At 45.1% G+C, this 17,163-nt stretch overlaps 1 long non-coding RNA gene across 1 annotated transcript; it reads right to left on the bottom strand.

Annotated features, from left to right (window-relative positions):
- Window positions 1-1,467: 1,467 nt before the first annotated feature.
- On the bottom strand, window positions 1,468-6,092 carry LOC132346397 (uncharacterized). Its single transcript, XR_009496231.1, has 4 exons — window positions 5,985-6,092; window positions 3,396-3,731; window positions 2,690-2,790; window positions 1,468-2,162 (listed from the first exon to the last, which is right to left on the bottom strand). It is a non-coding gene; the product is annotated as an uncharacterized lncRNA (long non-coding RNA).
- Window positions 6,093-17,163: the final 11,071 nt, after the last annotated feature.

A 17,163-nucleotide genomic window follows, 5' to 3' on the forward strand; every position in this document is an offset into this window, starting at 1 on the left:
GAATTCCATGGGCTGTATAGTCCATGGGGTGGTAAAGAGTCGGACATAACTAAGCAACTTTGACTAACTAACTCTGTTGGGAGTCTTTTTTCCTTTAACATTGTTGTTGTGTTTGAGTCTTTGTGACCCCACAGACTGCAGTGCACCAGGCTTCCCTGTCCTTCACTGTCTCCTGGAGTTTTCTCAAACTCATGTCCAGTGTGTTGATGATGCCATCCAACCATCTCATCCTCTGCCATCCCCTTTTCCTCCTGCCTTCAATCCTTCCCAGCATTAGGGTCTTTTTCAGTGAGTTGGCTTTTTGCATCAGGTGGCCAAAGTATTGGGACTTCAGCTTCAGCATCAGTCCGTTCAATGAATATTCTGGGTTGATTTCCTTTAGAATTGACTGCTTTGCTCTCCTTGCTGACCAAGGGACTCTCAAGAGTCTTCTCCAGCACCACAATTTGAAAGTATCAATTTTTCAGCACTCAGCCTTCCTTATGGTCCAACTCTCATATCCGCAGATGACTATTGGAAAAAGCATATCTTTGACCAGAGAGACCTTAGGTTTTGTTTTTATGTTTGTTTGTTTGTTTTTAACATTATAGACTGGGGGAAAACAGGTTTATAACCTGGTTGTAGGCCTCTACTTTGTGAGTTCTCTCACCTATCCTTTCCTTGTAAGATTTTGAAGGCAAGATTCATAGGTTGATCTGCTAATGGTCAGGGGCTGCAATTACCCCTGGCGCTCATCTGAGCAGTGGGGCACTGGGGTGGAACAGACAGCGGGATCCATCCATCCCGTGTACAGGCAATAAGGGATACATTGTAGCACACTTTAAACAATAATAAAACAAACAAATTCAGTCTGCTTTCTATTATCAACATGTGTTGGCAATCCTGAACAATGTTAGTGATAAAAATATCCTCCTTGAAAAAAAACACTTCTGTTGGTCTAAGTTCTAAATAATTGCTTCAGTTGTTGTTGAGTTTTAAATATATCTCTGTCTATCTATAGCTATATGCTTCAAATTAACACATTTATATAACTTATCTATTGATGAATATTGTGCTCTACATGGACATTAATTTGAGAATTAACCCCTAACTCACATGGAATCACCTTCAAGTATTTGTTTCCAGAATAAGTATCTAATGATTTGAAAACACTTTAGTTCCAAACTCTGTGGAATTACATATTCCTGTGTTTAAACAATAGAGTCAAAATAAACAATGTAGCAAATGATTATGAACATGATGAAACAGAATACAAGATAGTTCCATCTTGCTGTCCATGTGACTATGTTAGAAGAACTCAAAAGAACAATGTCTAAGTGCCTTGATTGTTTTCATCAAGAGCTGGATGCTTGTTCTAAAGCGACACAGTGAATAGTTCCAATATTTACTGTCACTCAGCCTTTTCCTGTAAATTTTTTACAGAAGAAAACCTTCAGAAGTTTAGCAACTATAACAGAAATTTATGGTGAGTTTTCTGATGAAGATATTTTAGCTGAATTTTTTGACTGTGGAGACCATTGGAAAGCAGCTAAAGTAGATTCTAAACAAACAAATAGATGGACAGCATTATAACTTCTGAAACTGGTTGTGAAGTGGGATCTTTATGAATCTCTGACAAATCTTTTCTGGCCATTATTATCATTTGTTTCATTTCCCGATTGTTGCTCAAAGTTGTCACGTGGAATAGGGGGTTGTTAGAAATGATCTGCCCACAATGTTAACACACCATTGCTCTGAGGTCTGCTTAGTCTCTCAGGTGGAGATGGCCTCTGGGCTGCAGGAACTCTTGCATCTCTTCAGGACAAAGATTCAACATTTTATTAATATTTAAAGCTTTTTCCAACATAGGGATGGTTTTAACAAAACCCGATCTTGACTATTTAATGGCCTGGTTGAAGAATCTGTCTTGGCAGCACGGAATGGGCTTTGGAGCATCCATGGAAATCCCAGTATTTAAAAGTTTGATCCCATGGCTGAGGAGTGGTGGGTCTTCTTCCCACTTAAGAATGAAAACTTCTAGCCACCATTCCAGATGGGCAGCTTGGGGGCTTTCACAGGCATAGTGCCCTGACGGTGGGTAGAGGTGTGGAGGGCCCTTTACTTTCCTGCTGCCTCCTGGCCGGTAGACAGACCATTTCCCTGCTGGCTCCAGTGTGTTGTCCCTGCAGGATGGGGAAGTGGAGACTCACCAGTCTGATGAAGGGACACAGTTAAGGCAATGAGGCTGACCCCTAAACCAGTCCTGGCAGACAGGGCCAGGCAGGGCTCTAGGTGGACAGAGATGCTGCCTTTCTCTGAGATGGACTCCCCCACCCAAGACCTGAAAGTCTTACACAGCAGTCACTCCATGTGGTCCTACCATTGCATATGTTACCATCACTGCCATCTTCACTCCGCTTCCTAGATACACTTGTAAAGACACAAAAGTGCCACATGGAGGGATTATCACATCCCCATGAAAATGACAAGGAGGACCAGCTTCTTGGGAATCAGCCTGTTCATGCAGGCTCCTGGAGCCCAGGGATGCAGAGCAGGGTGGGTTTATGGGGGGTGGGTCTTGGATGGGGAGAGGTCTGGGACAGTGGGACAGGAGAAGAGAATGGTGAACGGAGGGGAGAGGTCTGGCCTGCAGGGCTGGGAGGAGGGCCTGGTGCCCAAGATCGGGACAGGCAGAGGTCTTAGTGCTCACCGCTCTGCCTGGTTCAGTCCTGGAATCTTACATTGTCATGTGCTGGGGAGAGTGGGTGGTGCACAGAGATGCTCCAAAGGCAACTGATTTCTTCTTGGAAGCTGTTAAGGTTATTGATTTAAGTCAGGACAGGCTCAAGGGCACTAAGAGATTCTCTTGAAAGGAAATCAAACTGCTTCTCTAGGTGAGTATTGCTTTTTATTTAGGCAAGGGTCTGAATCTATTGAGGGGAGAGCAGCTGGGTTTCACCCCTAGAGCCATCTGGGGAGACCTATAAAGTTTATTGATTGACTTACTTAACTTAAACTGGCTAATAATAAAACAACTAGACCCATCAATCAGCTCCCAGGCCCCCCTTGACAATGATTACAGCATGGATTGATTCCTCCTCAGAGATGGCATTTTACGGAGAAAGTACCGAGGGGGTGGGGATGCAGATGCTACTCAGCGACATTCCAGGGCAGCACCGCTGGGAGCCACTTCTTGCCCAGGTAGGAGTCCCGGGGGAGGGCCAGGGAATAGGCTGCCGTGACCTCTCTGGATAGAAAAGAGCTAGACAGTCCATCAGGAAGGTGGCAGAGGGCTGTCAGACTTCTGTTTGCCAGGTGACAATGGGCAGTGAGTGAAGATATTGATGAGGGCAAGGAAGGAGAGGTGTAGGGAGGAGGGCAGCCAGCCAAGATACCTCAGGGGCCAGCACACCTACCTTGAAGTCTGGAGCAGGGCCCTTTGGAGGGCGTGCTGCAGGCTTGCCCTTGTGCCAACAGGAAGGACCTGGAGGAGGAGTTATTCGTCCAATTTACCAGGTGTTTCTACCAGCTTGAGAAGTAAGGCATGTCCTTACCTGAGGTTATTTGCAGCCTTGTTGGAGAGACAAGCTGTTGCCACTTGAATGAGATAATGACCTGAGACAGTGGATGATGAAATGCTGTCAGCGACACACGTTCTACGTGCTATGAGATTTCAGGAAAAGGGTCATCTGTGAGGCCTTGAGGGGTTGGGAGAGGTCTCAGAGAGATGATAAGACTTGAACTGGGCCTCCCTAATTCAAGAAGAACAGATGAGTAAATCCATCTTGTAGAAATGTAGCTTCCATTGTCTAATTGGGCAAAGAAATACTTAAGGACCGTGGGATAATGTGCACAGTAGTTAGATGTTAGAGCTCTGAAGTTAAAGTTTTGGTTCCAGCCTGGGATTTTACCAGTTATTATTCATATGGACAAATAATTGAACATTTACAAGTTTTCGTTTTCTTGACTATAAAAGGGGGATAATAATAGTACTAACACGGTAAAGTGGTTGTAAAGATTAAATGAGACTAATGTTTGTAAAGCATTGAACACAGCGCCTGGAGCAGAGAAAACATTCAGTAAATGAAAATCATGACCACTAGTATTACTGTCAGTGCTGGTAGTAATAGTATTCTATTACCACCAGGCTCTTGAGTGCTTTGATTCCTTGTCGAGTACTTGGAGGAATGGATAAAGGGTAAGAAGAGATTCTGTCTCTGTCCGGAGGGAAAGCACGTGTGTGTGTGTGTGTGTGTGTGTGTGTGTGTGTGTGTGTGTGTGTGTGTAAAGTCACTTCAGTCGTGTCCGACTCTTTGTAACCCCATGGACTATAGCCTACCAGGCTTCTTTGTCCATGAGATTCTCCAGGCAAGAATACTGGAGTGGGTTGCTATTCCCTTCTCCAGAGGATCTTCCGGACCCAGGGATCAAACCTGCATTTCCTATGTTTTCTGCATTGGCAGGCAGGTTCTTTACCATTGTCTTCCCTAACAGCTAAGTTGGTAAAGAATCTGCCTGCAATGCAGGAGACCCTGGTTTGATTCCTGGGTTGAGAAGATCTGCTGGAGGAGGGAGAGGCTACCTACTCCAATATTCTTGGGCTTCCCTTGTGGCTCAGCTGGTAAAGAATCACCTGCAATGCAGGAGATCTGGGTTTGATCCCTGGGTTGGGAAGATCCCCTGGAGAAGAGGAAGGCTACCCACTCCAGTATTCTGACCTGGAGAACTCCATGGTCTGTATAGTCCATGGGTTGCAAAGAGTCAGACACGACTGAGTGGCTTTCACTTCATTTTACTTCTTTTCCTCTAGAGCCACCTGGAAAGCCCGGGAAAGCACATAGGGAATGATATTCAAAGTTTGAGCTTGCTTTCATCCAGTGGAAGGAACTTCCATGAAATTATTTCTTTATTTTCTTGGACTCAGAATGTCCTCCTGGCCAACTGCCCCTCCCGTCCAGAGCCCAGTCGAGCTCCCATCCTCATGAACGCTGTCCTCACAGCTCTGACCGTCAGGCTCCCTCTTTCCCTATTGCCTGTGCCTCTCCAATGGCATGAACGGGGGCTGAACAAGGGCATCAACAGGGGTTGACTCCTGTTAATCTCTTCTGTGGCTTTGTTGCATTTCCCCAACAAGGTGCATGTGTCTCAGAAGTAGAAACTTAATAGAGTGCACGCTCCACGGACCTTAGGAGAATGATCGAAACTTGTTGAGGCTACAGACTTTCTTCTATGCCTAGACTGAAGTTTCTGTGCTCTCTCTCCCCTCCCACCCCCATTCCTTTTCATCAAGTCATGCTCAATCCCTGGACCCCAGACACCCTGTGGGGTTCTGCTGTGGATCTCTGTGAACTTCTCAGGATGCTTGAGCCTCACCAGTGAGGAGCCCTACTGGGTAGGAACAGTGCCACTGGCCAGGCTGGGCTTCTGTGAATGACTGGAATGGAAGAAGTTGCCACTGTCTGGGTCCAGGTTTTGGTGTAATTTCTAGCTTCTTTGGGCTGGAAGAGAAGTTCCCAGAGAGGTGGCCAAATAGGTGTTAATAAGTTAAGTCCCAGTCGAGCCTGACAGCAGAGACAGAGTGTGGTCTATGCTGGGAGGCTGGGGAATGAGCCTCGTCTTGCATTTCTTGTGGCTTTCCTTCCTGCAGGAAGACTCCCCTGCACCTCCACATCATTTTTTTGAATCTTGTTTTTCAACAGTCTCCTGGAAAGCAGATTATTGGAACCATTTCTGTTCCTCTCATCCTTGTTTTATTCTCTAACCCCCAGTGTTAGGCTTAGAGGGAAGATTAACATGGAGATACATGGCTAGGTGAGGAGAGAGAGGCTTCTGGATTGTTAAAAGAAATGAAAGCCAAATGGGGAGCACATACATCAGAAATAAGTGGTTTTCCTGGTGGCTAAGTGGTAAAGAATCCACCTGCCAACAAAGGAGATGCGGGTTCAACCCCTGGGTTGGAAAGATCCCCTGGAGAAGGAAATGGCAACTCATTCCAGCATTCTTACCCAGGAAATCCCATAGGCCACTCCAGTATTCTTACTTGGGAAATCCCATAAGCAGAGGAGCCTGGTGGGCTACAGTTCATGGAGTCACAAAGGAATTGAACATGACTCAGCTGCTAAGCAACAACAACACAAGGCCAGGTACACATAGGCTAGGGACAACCAGTCATATTAGCAAGGATAAAACTGAAGTCTGGCCTAAGTCTCTGCTTCTTTAAGGAGAGGCACTTTGGCCCAAATATCATGGTGATTATTCTATATATGGTGGATATTTCTGCAAGCTCATGCTGTCCTTTTTGACTATGTGAGGCCCTTACTTAGAACCCAAAGGGAAAGGAGAGGAGGCCCAGGAGTCCACTGAGGAGGTGGACAGTGGCATAACACAGCCAGCAACCAGCCAGTTTAGGGCTTGGAGGGCAGAAATAAGTGACCCTCGACTTCTGCAAGCCCTCCTGAAAGGCACCAGTAGAGATCGAGCAGGGGTGCCATGAGGAGAGTGTGCAGCGTTAAGGTGTGAACTTGAAGCAGCCTGGAGAATGAACAGGTTGAAGAAACTCTAAGAGAAGACAACCCTTTGGGGATCCAACAGAGGCATATCCAGGAGCAGTGGCCTTCCACAGAAATAGTTACATAAAGGGCTCCTAGCCCTTCAGGAGACGAAAAAGAAACCAATCTCCAGTGCAATACCAGAGTGCCTTGGGTGGTATTCACAGCCCCTCCAGAGGTGGGGAAAGGAGCACGGTTCCTCACTCACCCTCTAACTAGTTCTCCTTTGCTTTTTCCGGTGCAGACAAATGTGGTAGGACTAACGAGCCCTCGGAATGGGAGGAAAATGGAACTTCCATCAGCAGTGCTTTCAGCTAGCTGGGTGAGGATCAGGCAAGATCTTTTAGAGAACAAGAAAGACATGGGCCACTTTCATTTTTTTCAGGTATATTAAAAAAAAGAAATGTCAAAACAATCACAAGAATTGTGATTTTTTTAAAAAGAAACTTTCATTTAATAAATTGGTATAATTTAGCACCAAAGGCACTGAGTTATTCACAAGATAATTATAGGGCTTTTAAAATATATGAATTTATAATGTATGATTGGCAGTCTGAGTTAGATAATGGGACAATGTGTTTCAGTTGTGTGATGAACATCATCGTCTTTCAGCATTGCTGCAGAGTAGCTCTGAGACTGTATGTGTAACCTCATTTGGAGATGAATCAGAATTTTAAGTCTGAAGCCTTTGGTTGACTTGGGATAAATAGTATCCCCAACAGTACTCGCCTCCCTAGTAGCCCTTGGATTAGCAGAAATAAGGAGTTTACGTAAGTGCAGCATTTTATAAAGACTTAGATAATATTTAATAAAGATCCCTTTGTTGAATTAGGGAGATTTTAAAGAAGGGATTATTATAGCTTTTGGGACAGTATTTGTGGGGAACCTTTTACCTCTAAGGGCCTAAATGTCTTGAAAGCATTGCCAGTGAGATTTAGTTAGACACATACATTCATGAAAAATCTAAAAAGATGGAGATAAAATTGCAAAATGGTGAAAGGAGAATTGTCCCTTCTCATTTGTGTGTGTATGTCACAAATCTTGTGACTCATTTCCAAGGTTTGGGCCTCTCTTGTCCCTTATTCCTGCTGTGTCCAGTTCTGTGGGGTGCCAGCTAGTTCCCACAGGTGCAGCTGACCATGCTGACCTCAGATCCACTCTGTATGGCCTCACTTTCTGCCTTCAGGCCTCTGAGTAACATTGTGGGTGGGGCCACACGGTAATGTGCTCAGCCCTCACACATGGGTGACCGCAGACGTCCATGGGGAGAATCTTTGCCCAGTGGTCTGGGTGGCAGTGGAGAGCTGCTGACACCCCACTTCCCCCTTTTGGTTGTTGCTGAGTCACCTTTCAGACTGTGACTCTCTGGTCTCCTTGGACAGTACAAGCCGAAGACTGGAGGCATGGCCACCTCCAGACACAGCTCTGTCTTAGTTCCTTTTTCTTCCTGCATCAATTCCCTTCTCCCTCACTTCCCCTTCTTTGATTGCATTCCCCAGAGAGCTTGCACTCAGGTCTCTGTTTTACTCTCTGTGATCCCCAAATCCTTTTGTACAGGAGCTAGTGGTGCACTTGATCTTTTTACTATTTTTTTGCATTTGATTTTTGGAATCTCAGTGCAAGAACTGACACGGGAATTTGTCACAAACCATCTATTGAAATTTCTTTTCTTTTTAATTTCTGATTATGTCATTTAACAGTTATCTCTCCTTCCTAGCCTTGAGTAACCTATAAATTTGATCATAAAATTTATTGGCTTTTCACAAAGCCATCAATAATCAACCTCTGTAACCTGATCTCAGGCTTCATTCTTGATAATTACCCTCCTGCGGCCTCACCTCCTACAAGTGCACAGACGGCCAAGCTCTTCCCTCTCAAGCTGTTGTACGTGTTCTTTTTTCGGTGTGGAATCCTCGTCCCTCAGATTTTTCGTGTGGATAGTGCCCTATGATGCTTTGTTGTTTTTTTTAGTCACTAAGTTGTATCTGACTCTTTGAGACCCCATGGACTGTAGCCCACCATGATCCTCTGTACATGGGATTCTCCAGGCAAGAATATGGGATTAGGTTGGCATTTGCTTTTCCAGGGTATCTTCCTGACCCAGGGATCAAATCCATGTCTCCCGCATTACAGGAGGATTCTTTACCACCGAGCCACCAGGGAATCCCCTATCATGCTTTAGGACTCAGCTTAACTCTCACGTCTCAAAGGGGACCTCCATGACCATTGTGCTTATGTCATACGGCACTTATCCCACTCCATGGGTACCATGGATCCATTCATCAGTTTGCCTTTTTATTGTCAGTTGCCCTAATTGGAATGAAATCTCCAGGAAGGCTGGGATGAATTCTCCAGGTAGTCTGTTTTCTTTGCTGTTGTCTCTAGCACCAGTCCAGGTTCTGACACCTGAGGTCCAGGTTCTGACACCCAACAGGGGCTCAATCAGTTTTTGATACATCCTTTCCACTTCTGCACTGGATCCCATCCCCTCTCACCTCCTCAAGGGCGTTGTGCCACTAACCCTCCTTCCTCTCCTCTCTATCATCATCATCCCTTATTAGGATCATTCCCATCAACAGACAAATACACTGTAATTTCTCCTACTTAAAAAAAACAAAGCCAAACGAACAACTGCTCTTAACCCACATCCTTTTTCAGTTGACACACTACATATTTCATTTGTTGTATTTGTTGTCTGTCTTCTCCATGAGATGAGAATCTCCACAAGGGAGAGATTCGTGTCTGTCTGTGGCTGCATCTCTAATGCCTGGAAAATAGTAGTCACTCACTAAAAATGTGGTGAATGTATGAGTCATTTTGCAGAATGAATGAATGTATAAAACAAAAGAGACTTTCTTAATCAGTGGAGAAAAAAAATCAGTCTATATCTTGACCAATGTCTAGATAACTTAAAAGATAACATTCAACTAATAAGCAATATACTTAAGACAGATTTGCAGGGGTATGTGGTAGCTATCTAATTGTGTCAGTGATGTGGGGAAGAATTTTATTCCACTCTGAGGTACTGCCTTCTAATGTGGAAAGCTCAACAAGGCAGTTTAATGGAGAAAGGAAAAACCAGTGACAGGCTTCTGAGCATTAAGATAACAGCCAGCCTTGTCTTAGAGACGAAAAACTGAGGCCCAAAGGTAGTAATTTTTCTCATTTTCTGTGTTCTCCCCTTTAATGGCCTAGGACATAATTATCTATAAAACATACCCAGATAACTAACTCACAGTAAAAGGAAAGTTGTTGTCCTTAGAAATTTAACACCACCAATTGCTTTTTAAGGCTGAGTGCCAAAGAATTAATGCTTTTGAACTGTGGTGCTGGAAAGGACTCTTGAGAGTCTCTTGGACAGCAAAAAGATCAAACCAGTCAATCTTAAAGGAAACCAACCATGAATATTCATTGGAAGGACTGATGCTGAAGCTGAAGCTCCAATACTTTGGCTACCAGATACCAAGAGGCAACTCGTTGGAAAAGACCCTGATGCTGGGAAAAATTAAAGGTAAAATGAGAAGGGGCGGCAGAGAACCAGATGGTTGGATGGCATCACCAACTCAATGGACATAGTTTGAGCAAACTCTGGGAGACAGTGAAGGACAGAGAAGCCTGACCTGCTACAGTCCATGGGGTCACAAAGAGTCCGACACGACTGAGTGACTGAACAATTGCTTTCTGGAAACTTGACATGCAATAATAGAGCCGCCCAGGAGGTGGCGACTTGCCTTTCTCTCCAGGAGGTCTCCGCAGTAGCAGGCCACTGAAGGGCAGAGAGCTACTGGGACCTGGCCAGGTCAGCTGGCTGGGTCAGCCAAGCAGGGCCTCTAGGGAGCAGAGCCCCCAAACAAGGCTCTGCCTCAGAATGCTTCATTCTTGTTGGCTAAACCCCCATAAGTAAAATAATTGCTACTGAAAAAGATACAGTTTTAAAGCTTCAGATGCAAAAGAACTACAGATCCGGGATGGTTGGCAGGTCCACAGTCGGGATATTTATCTCAAATTCAGGGAGTTTGAAAATCTAGGACAGCTCCTTGGCAACCCAGTACTGACGGTCCTTTTGTTCGACTTTTCTGAGGCAACAGCCTCTGAGAGCCAACCGGATTTTCTCCATGAGAGAGACTCAACCTGGCCAGCATTCTACCACAGGAATTATGAACCTGAGATCTGGGGTCCACATGGGGTCGCAAAGAGTCGGATACAACTGAGTGACGAACACACAACCCCTATAAGGGGGCGCTAGTGGTAAAGACCCTGCCTACCGATGCAGGAGACCCAGGTTCCATCTCTGGGTCGGGAAGATCCCCTGGAGGAGGAAATGGCAACCCACTCCAGTATTCTTGCCTGGAGAATCCCATGGACAGAGGATCCTGGTGGGCTACAGTCCATGGGGTTGCAGAGTTGGACACGACTGAAGTGACTCAGCACACACACACACAAGCACACACAACCCCTACAACTGGGTGTAGGATTGTGTGTGAGGGTTGGAGGTGGGGGGTGTGTTGACAGATACTTACAGTTTCTAGAGAAGAAAATACATTGTTTTCATCAGTCTTTCACAGAGCTCCATGATTCAAAAAGAGAAACTACTCTGAAAATCTTCCCAGAATTTCTCCCCAGAGGCCTCATGGACTCTACCCAACTCTGTCCCCTGAGATACTCAAGTTCTCCAGTTGTCATTAAGAGGGGTATCAGGGATTGGCAAAGAGACAGAAATATCAGTTATTTAAACAGAGAGGGTCATCTAATGATTGGAACTAAGTGTAAAGTTGTTAACTAGGTAACAGAAAAGGCAAAAAGAGTGCACTAAGGTATCACAGAGTCAGCAACGGCAGGAGCAGCCCCCACCCCTAGGACCAGGTGTGGGGAGAGGTGGGAACTGTTAAAACTTAGAAACCTGAAATCAGATGTTGAGGAGGAGGTTCTGCTCAGCTGAGCTGGAATCTCTGAGCCACAGAGGGGTCCAGGTGGTTTGGGAGGGGAGAGTTGGGGGGGGTGGGTAGGGTGTGGGAACCCGGTGTCTCCTGGGAGGGGGGAGTGTGATGAGGCTGTAAGTGATGGGGAAATGGTGAACTGCATACACATCCTGCATAAAAACTGCGTACAAATTTTGCTACAGGATTCATCTTCACTGCCAGGGTGAAGAGGGGAGACTAGGCTGACATGGATAGGATCGTGAAACCCAGGCAGGAAGGAACAAGCCCCTTCTTACTCCTCCAGCCGTGCTGTCTCCCTCTAGGGTCTCCCATTTGAAGAGCGAATTTGGAGCCAGTTGGCAAAGGTGAAATCTGATTTGCAGAGTCCCAGCTCTAGATCACAAGGCTGAGCACAGAAAGCTAGGTTTGAAGCCCAAGCTGACATAGCTTCCTCCCCTTGACCTTCCCTCTACTCTGCAATCAAAGCCATAGTCAGCCCATCATTTGTCCTTTAGATTTTCTGTACCTGTGCACAGGGTGCCTTAAGCTTCGAGGGACACATATTAAGCTCTCTCAGTGGACAAATTGATCCCCATTTTTCTCAGCTTATGACAAGGCCCCTATATTCCCTTCTCTCCCCCAGGGATGGGACTGGACTCACAATACAGCAAAAACTTTGCCCAGAAACGCTCTTTTTTCATTTCTAAGCTCCTGGCTGTTTTGTCACTATGAATGAGGGGTACGATAGTAAACTGGTTTTCTCTGGCTTCCTTTCTTCCAAAGCCTGAACCATGGTCTGAACCTCTCCTTGGAATGTGAGCTCTACTGCCTTCAAAATTTCTAACATCTTGTTATATATGTACTCAGAAAAGTGAATAGAGCAACTGGGTTGCCTTATTATTTTCAAAGCATCAACATTCTTAAAAGTTTTCAAGCCTGAGAAGAGTGGACCTTTTAGGTCCACTGGGGACTATTCAGGTAGAGAAGAGATGCTATGAAGCTTGCCTCAGGGTCTCGGAATTGTGTATCAGCTGAAACCACTAACCTGTTTCTAATCCCTGGTAGGAGGATTGACAACTCTGGGATTGCTTCGGAGGGCTATCATCTACCTCACTGCTTACTGTGAGGATTAATGAGATCATATATGCAAAAGTATTTTGTAAATTAGAAGGCACAGTGTGCAGACATGAGCTGGACTGTCGTGAGTATGGAAGCTTTAAGGGGGCCTTGATTATCTAGAATTTCTAAAGACACTTCAAAGCAGGCACTTGTAGTTCAAAGAGGAAACTTTGCTTTTCAAAATTAGATCCAGAGCAAACAAAGGGATTGTTTGGCAAATGTATTTGAGGGGAAAAAAAAAAATACCCCAAGAGTATTAGCAACGTTGAGCGATTACAGTAAAGCTGATAAGTACGGCCCCACCCATATGTTCCTGGCCTGTTCCAGGGTCATCTATAATGTGTTCCTCACTTACAACAGCTTTCTGTTGCTTGTTGCCTGCAGGTATGCCCTGGCACTTGGGGCATGCTTAGCCCTGAGGTCGACAGGGACCGAATGCCCCAGGAGCAACCTTTACCCTTGGGGTCTGTGTACCTGGGTCCTCAGGGGAGCCCAGTCGGATAGAGCCCCCCTCCCCGCAACCAGTGGTGAGCAGCTCACTAACTCCCTTTGTTGACTTGTTTCCTTTCTTGTCTCACTTTCTCTACTCTCTCAAAGAATTTTCTGGAATCACCACTCCCATCAACTACTTGCAACTTGAATCTTTGCCCCAGAGTCTGCTCTTGGGAAGAACTCAAACTGTGGCAGAGAAGTCTGGAGGGCTTGCCTTTGGCAGGCAAATGTAACGTATATTAGCTGAAAATTTCTCTGTCAATACAGCTATTGGGTGCTAAGCAAAATGGCTAAGTAGCAAGAATAACTGCCATTTATTGATAGTTTTCTTCATGCCAAGCATGATCCTAAGCTCCTTTCACATACCTCATTCATAGTGACCTTCAAAGTGGGTGCTCTTCTTATTAGATGAGGTAACTGAAGTGCAGTGGCTTGCCAAAGTCATGTAAGTTGTAAGTGAAAGAGCTGGGATTCAGACTCTGGGAATTTGATTCCAGAGCTCATACTTTTATCTGCTCAGCATAGTTTTCAAACTGTTGGCCACTGAATAAGCAAAGAGCCAAGGAGCCGGGCTCCATTCCTCATGTTGTTTTAAAAGGCCTAACTCAAGGGTTGCTGAAAGACAGAGGGTATAGTAAGCTAAGTGTAGGTTTGAGAATTCAAAACCACATTCTACCTCCACTTATCAGCTTTGTGGCCTTAAACAAATCACTTCTCCTCTGACCCTCAGTTTAAATCATATGTGTAGCATGGGGTGGCTGAGGTTGGTGAAAAATAATGCCCGACTCATGGGACTACAGTCAGCGTCAAATGAGATGATGCGTGTGGAGCACTGGGCAAACTCCAAGCATGATGGACAATTTTGGATGCTATGGCATCAGTCATGGGTTCTCAGCTCCCTCCTCTGCAGATTACCATCCCTTTTAGCCCAATTCCCAGGGCCCAGGACTCTCACCTGCTGCTTCCTTAAAGGAGTTAGGATGTAGGTGACAGAGGGCAGGACTTTGGAATCTGACAGGCAGGGATTTGAATGTCATAGTCTTTGCTGTCTCTATCTTAAAAAAAAAAAACTCCGGACAGTTATTGAATGTCTCCATGCAGTCCTCTATTTTCTCATCTATACAATGGGGATAATAAAACAGGACTGTGGAAAGGGTTAAATAAGGCAATGCATACAAGTACTTAGCACACTCCAGCACATCTTAGTGCTCAAAACATTGTTCAGTTCAGTTCAGTCGCTCAGTCATGTCCGACTCTTTGGGACCCCATGAACCACAGCACGCCAGGCCTCCCTGTCTATCACCAACTCCTGGAGTTTACCCAGACTCATGTCCATTGAGTCGGTGATGCCATCTATTCCTCTCATCCTCTGTTGTCCCCTTCTCCTCCTGCCTTCAATCTTTCCCAACATTAGGGTCTTTTCAAATGAGTAAGCTCTTCTCATCAGGTGGCCAAAATATTGGAGTTTCAGCTTCAACATCAGTCCTTCCAGTGAAAACTTCCAGGTGTTCAAGCTGGTTTTAGAAAAGGCAGAGGAACCAGAGATCAAATTGCCAACATTTGCTGGATCATCAAAAAAGCAAGAGAGTTCCAGAAAAATATCTATTTCTGCTTTATTGACTATGCCAAGGCCTTTGACTATGTGGATCACAATAAACTGTGGAAAATTCTGAAAGAGATGGGAATACCAGACCACCTGACCTGCCTGTTGAGAAACCTGTATGTAGGTCAAGAAGTAACAGTTAGAACTGGACATGGAACAGCAGACTGGTTCCAAACAGGAAAAGGAGTACATCAAGGTTGTATATTGTCACCCTGCTTATTTAACTTCTATGCAGCATACATCATGAGAAACGCTGGGCTGGATGAAGCACAAGCTGGAATCAAGATTGCTGGGAGAAATATCAATAACCTCAGATATGCAGATGACACCACCCTTATGGAAGAAAGTGAAGACTAACTCAAAAGCTTCTTGATGAAAGTGAAAGTGGAGAGTGAAAAAGTTGGCTTAAAACTCAACATTCAGAAAAGTAAGATCATGGCATCTGGTCCCATCACTTCATGGGAAATAGATGGGGAAACAGTAGAAACAGTGGCTGACTTTATTTTTGGGGGCTCCAAAATCACTGCAGATGCTGACTGCAGCCATGAAATTAAAAGCCACATACTTCTTGGAAGGAAAGTTATGACCAATCTAGACTGCATAGTAAAAAGCAGAGACATTACTTTGTCAACAAAGGTCTGTCTAGTCAAGGCTATGGTTTTTCCAGTAGTCATGTATGGATGTGAGAGTTGGACTATAAAGAAAGCTGAGCGGCAAAGAATTGGTGCTTTTGAACTGTGGTGTTGGAGAAGACTCTTGAGAGTCCCTTGGACTGCAAGGAGATCCAACCAGTCCATCCTAAAGGAAATCAGTCCTGGGTGTTCATTGGAAGGACTGATGTTGAAGCTGAAACTGCAATAGGTACTGTTATTAATATTATTGTTATTACTGTTGATTTTATGAGAGAAAAATAGGGGCCGAATGTAGAGACAGGCAAAGTCTGACTGATTTTACATAATATATAAGAAGAGAATTATTAGCGGTTTCCATCTACTTAAGAGAAAATGAGAACGCCTCAATCTGTCATTGCATTCCTGTTTACATTCAAATTCTGTACATCTTGCTGGAGAAAAGGATAAAGTTCTGAAGAAAAAATAGTTTTGAAAGCAACAAAGATACATCAAATGATAATGAAACAAATGATACACAAAAGATAAAATCTGTGACAGTGAATACACTTGCATTCCTCATAAGTAAACAGAAGCTTTTCTTTCTGAATCTTGCTCCCTCCCCTGACTCCCCAAATCAAACAAGTGTGTGTGTATATGTATGTAGAGGGAGGGGGCCAGCTGGGGGAGCGCAATGTACTGACTTGGGAAGGCGAAAACAGGGCTAGAAAGACCTCCCTCCGAAGCCAGGCATGGACTCTGAAAGGAGCATGTCAGGGCAGAAGTGTGGGCAAGGAGGGCCAGAAGACTGGAGACACAGGCAGTAAACGGTGAAAAAGAAAGCTGGTGAGGGCCTTCTACCTTCTGGCCGGCACTGGAGGGATTGCGTCCCTCCGCCTGGGCACCAGGCCTCGTGGGAGCGGACCTGCTGGGTCTCCCCACCCTGTGCTTAGCGGGGCAGAAGTGCCTATTGGAGACTCAGCACTTGTTAAATTGTCACCGCATCAAAGAAGAGAGATGTGACATTTCCCCAACCCCCGAAAGTGAAAGAAGAAAGGGTTCTTTACTTTCAGGGCCATATCCTGAATGACAGAGGTCATTTTTTTGCAACTGATCTGTGTGGGTGCAGGCTTCTAATTGTTTCCTGAATTACCTGCTATCTATTAGCCATCTGGCCGCTTGCCAGAACATGCTAATGTCTCTAGAGTTCCTGGCCTGGAGTTTTGAGGAGCAGATTTCTTGTTTTGTCTTTGGGAATGTAGGACTTGGAGTGCAGGCCCTGTGAGCCCCACTGGCAGAAGCTCTGTCCTCTCCTCTGCCCTTAGCTGTGCTGAGGGCAATGCCCAGGCACAGCGCACAGCTCCCAGCTGTGCCTGAGAGAATGCCCAGGAACCTAGTGCACAGTCATGCGGATGCCCATGAGGAACCTGGCAGCATCTCCTCTTTCTCCTGGATCCTGGACTCCACACCTGTAGGAGATTTAGCTTTATCAGAATGTCCTGGAAACCCTTCTGAGAAAAAGGTTTTTTGGAGTTGATGTCATTTGCTTAGAGAATAAGGAAACTCTTCAAATAATCTTTTGTTTGGGGAGAAGAGGGTAAGAAGGGTGTGAGAATTCAATAGGCCCGTTCTTCTGTTGAGTAAGGGCAGAGCTTGGCCATCACCCAGGAGGGCTGAGTATCCTCAACGTCAGTTACTCCCATGACCTTAAAAACACACAGTGAAACGTCATCATGTGGGAGGGTGCACAAACATATGCACCCTTTTCATTATTTAAAAATTTAGAAACTCTAGAAAAGCAAAAAGAAAAAAACATTCAAAATTTCATTTCTCTAAGATAATTATTGTTAACCTTTTGGTGTATCTTTTACCTTTCTTTTTCTATTCTATTTTAT

This window comes from Bos taurus, chromosome 10 (genome assembly GCF_002263795.3).
Source record: "Bos taurus isolate L1 Dominette 01449 registration number 42190680 breed Hereford chromosome 10, ARS-UCD2.0, whole genome shotgun sequence".
NCBI lineage: Eukaryota > Metazoa > Chordata > Mammalia > Artiodactyla > Bovidae > Bos > Bos taurus.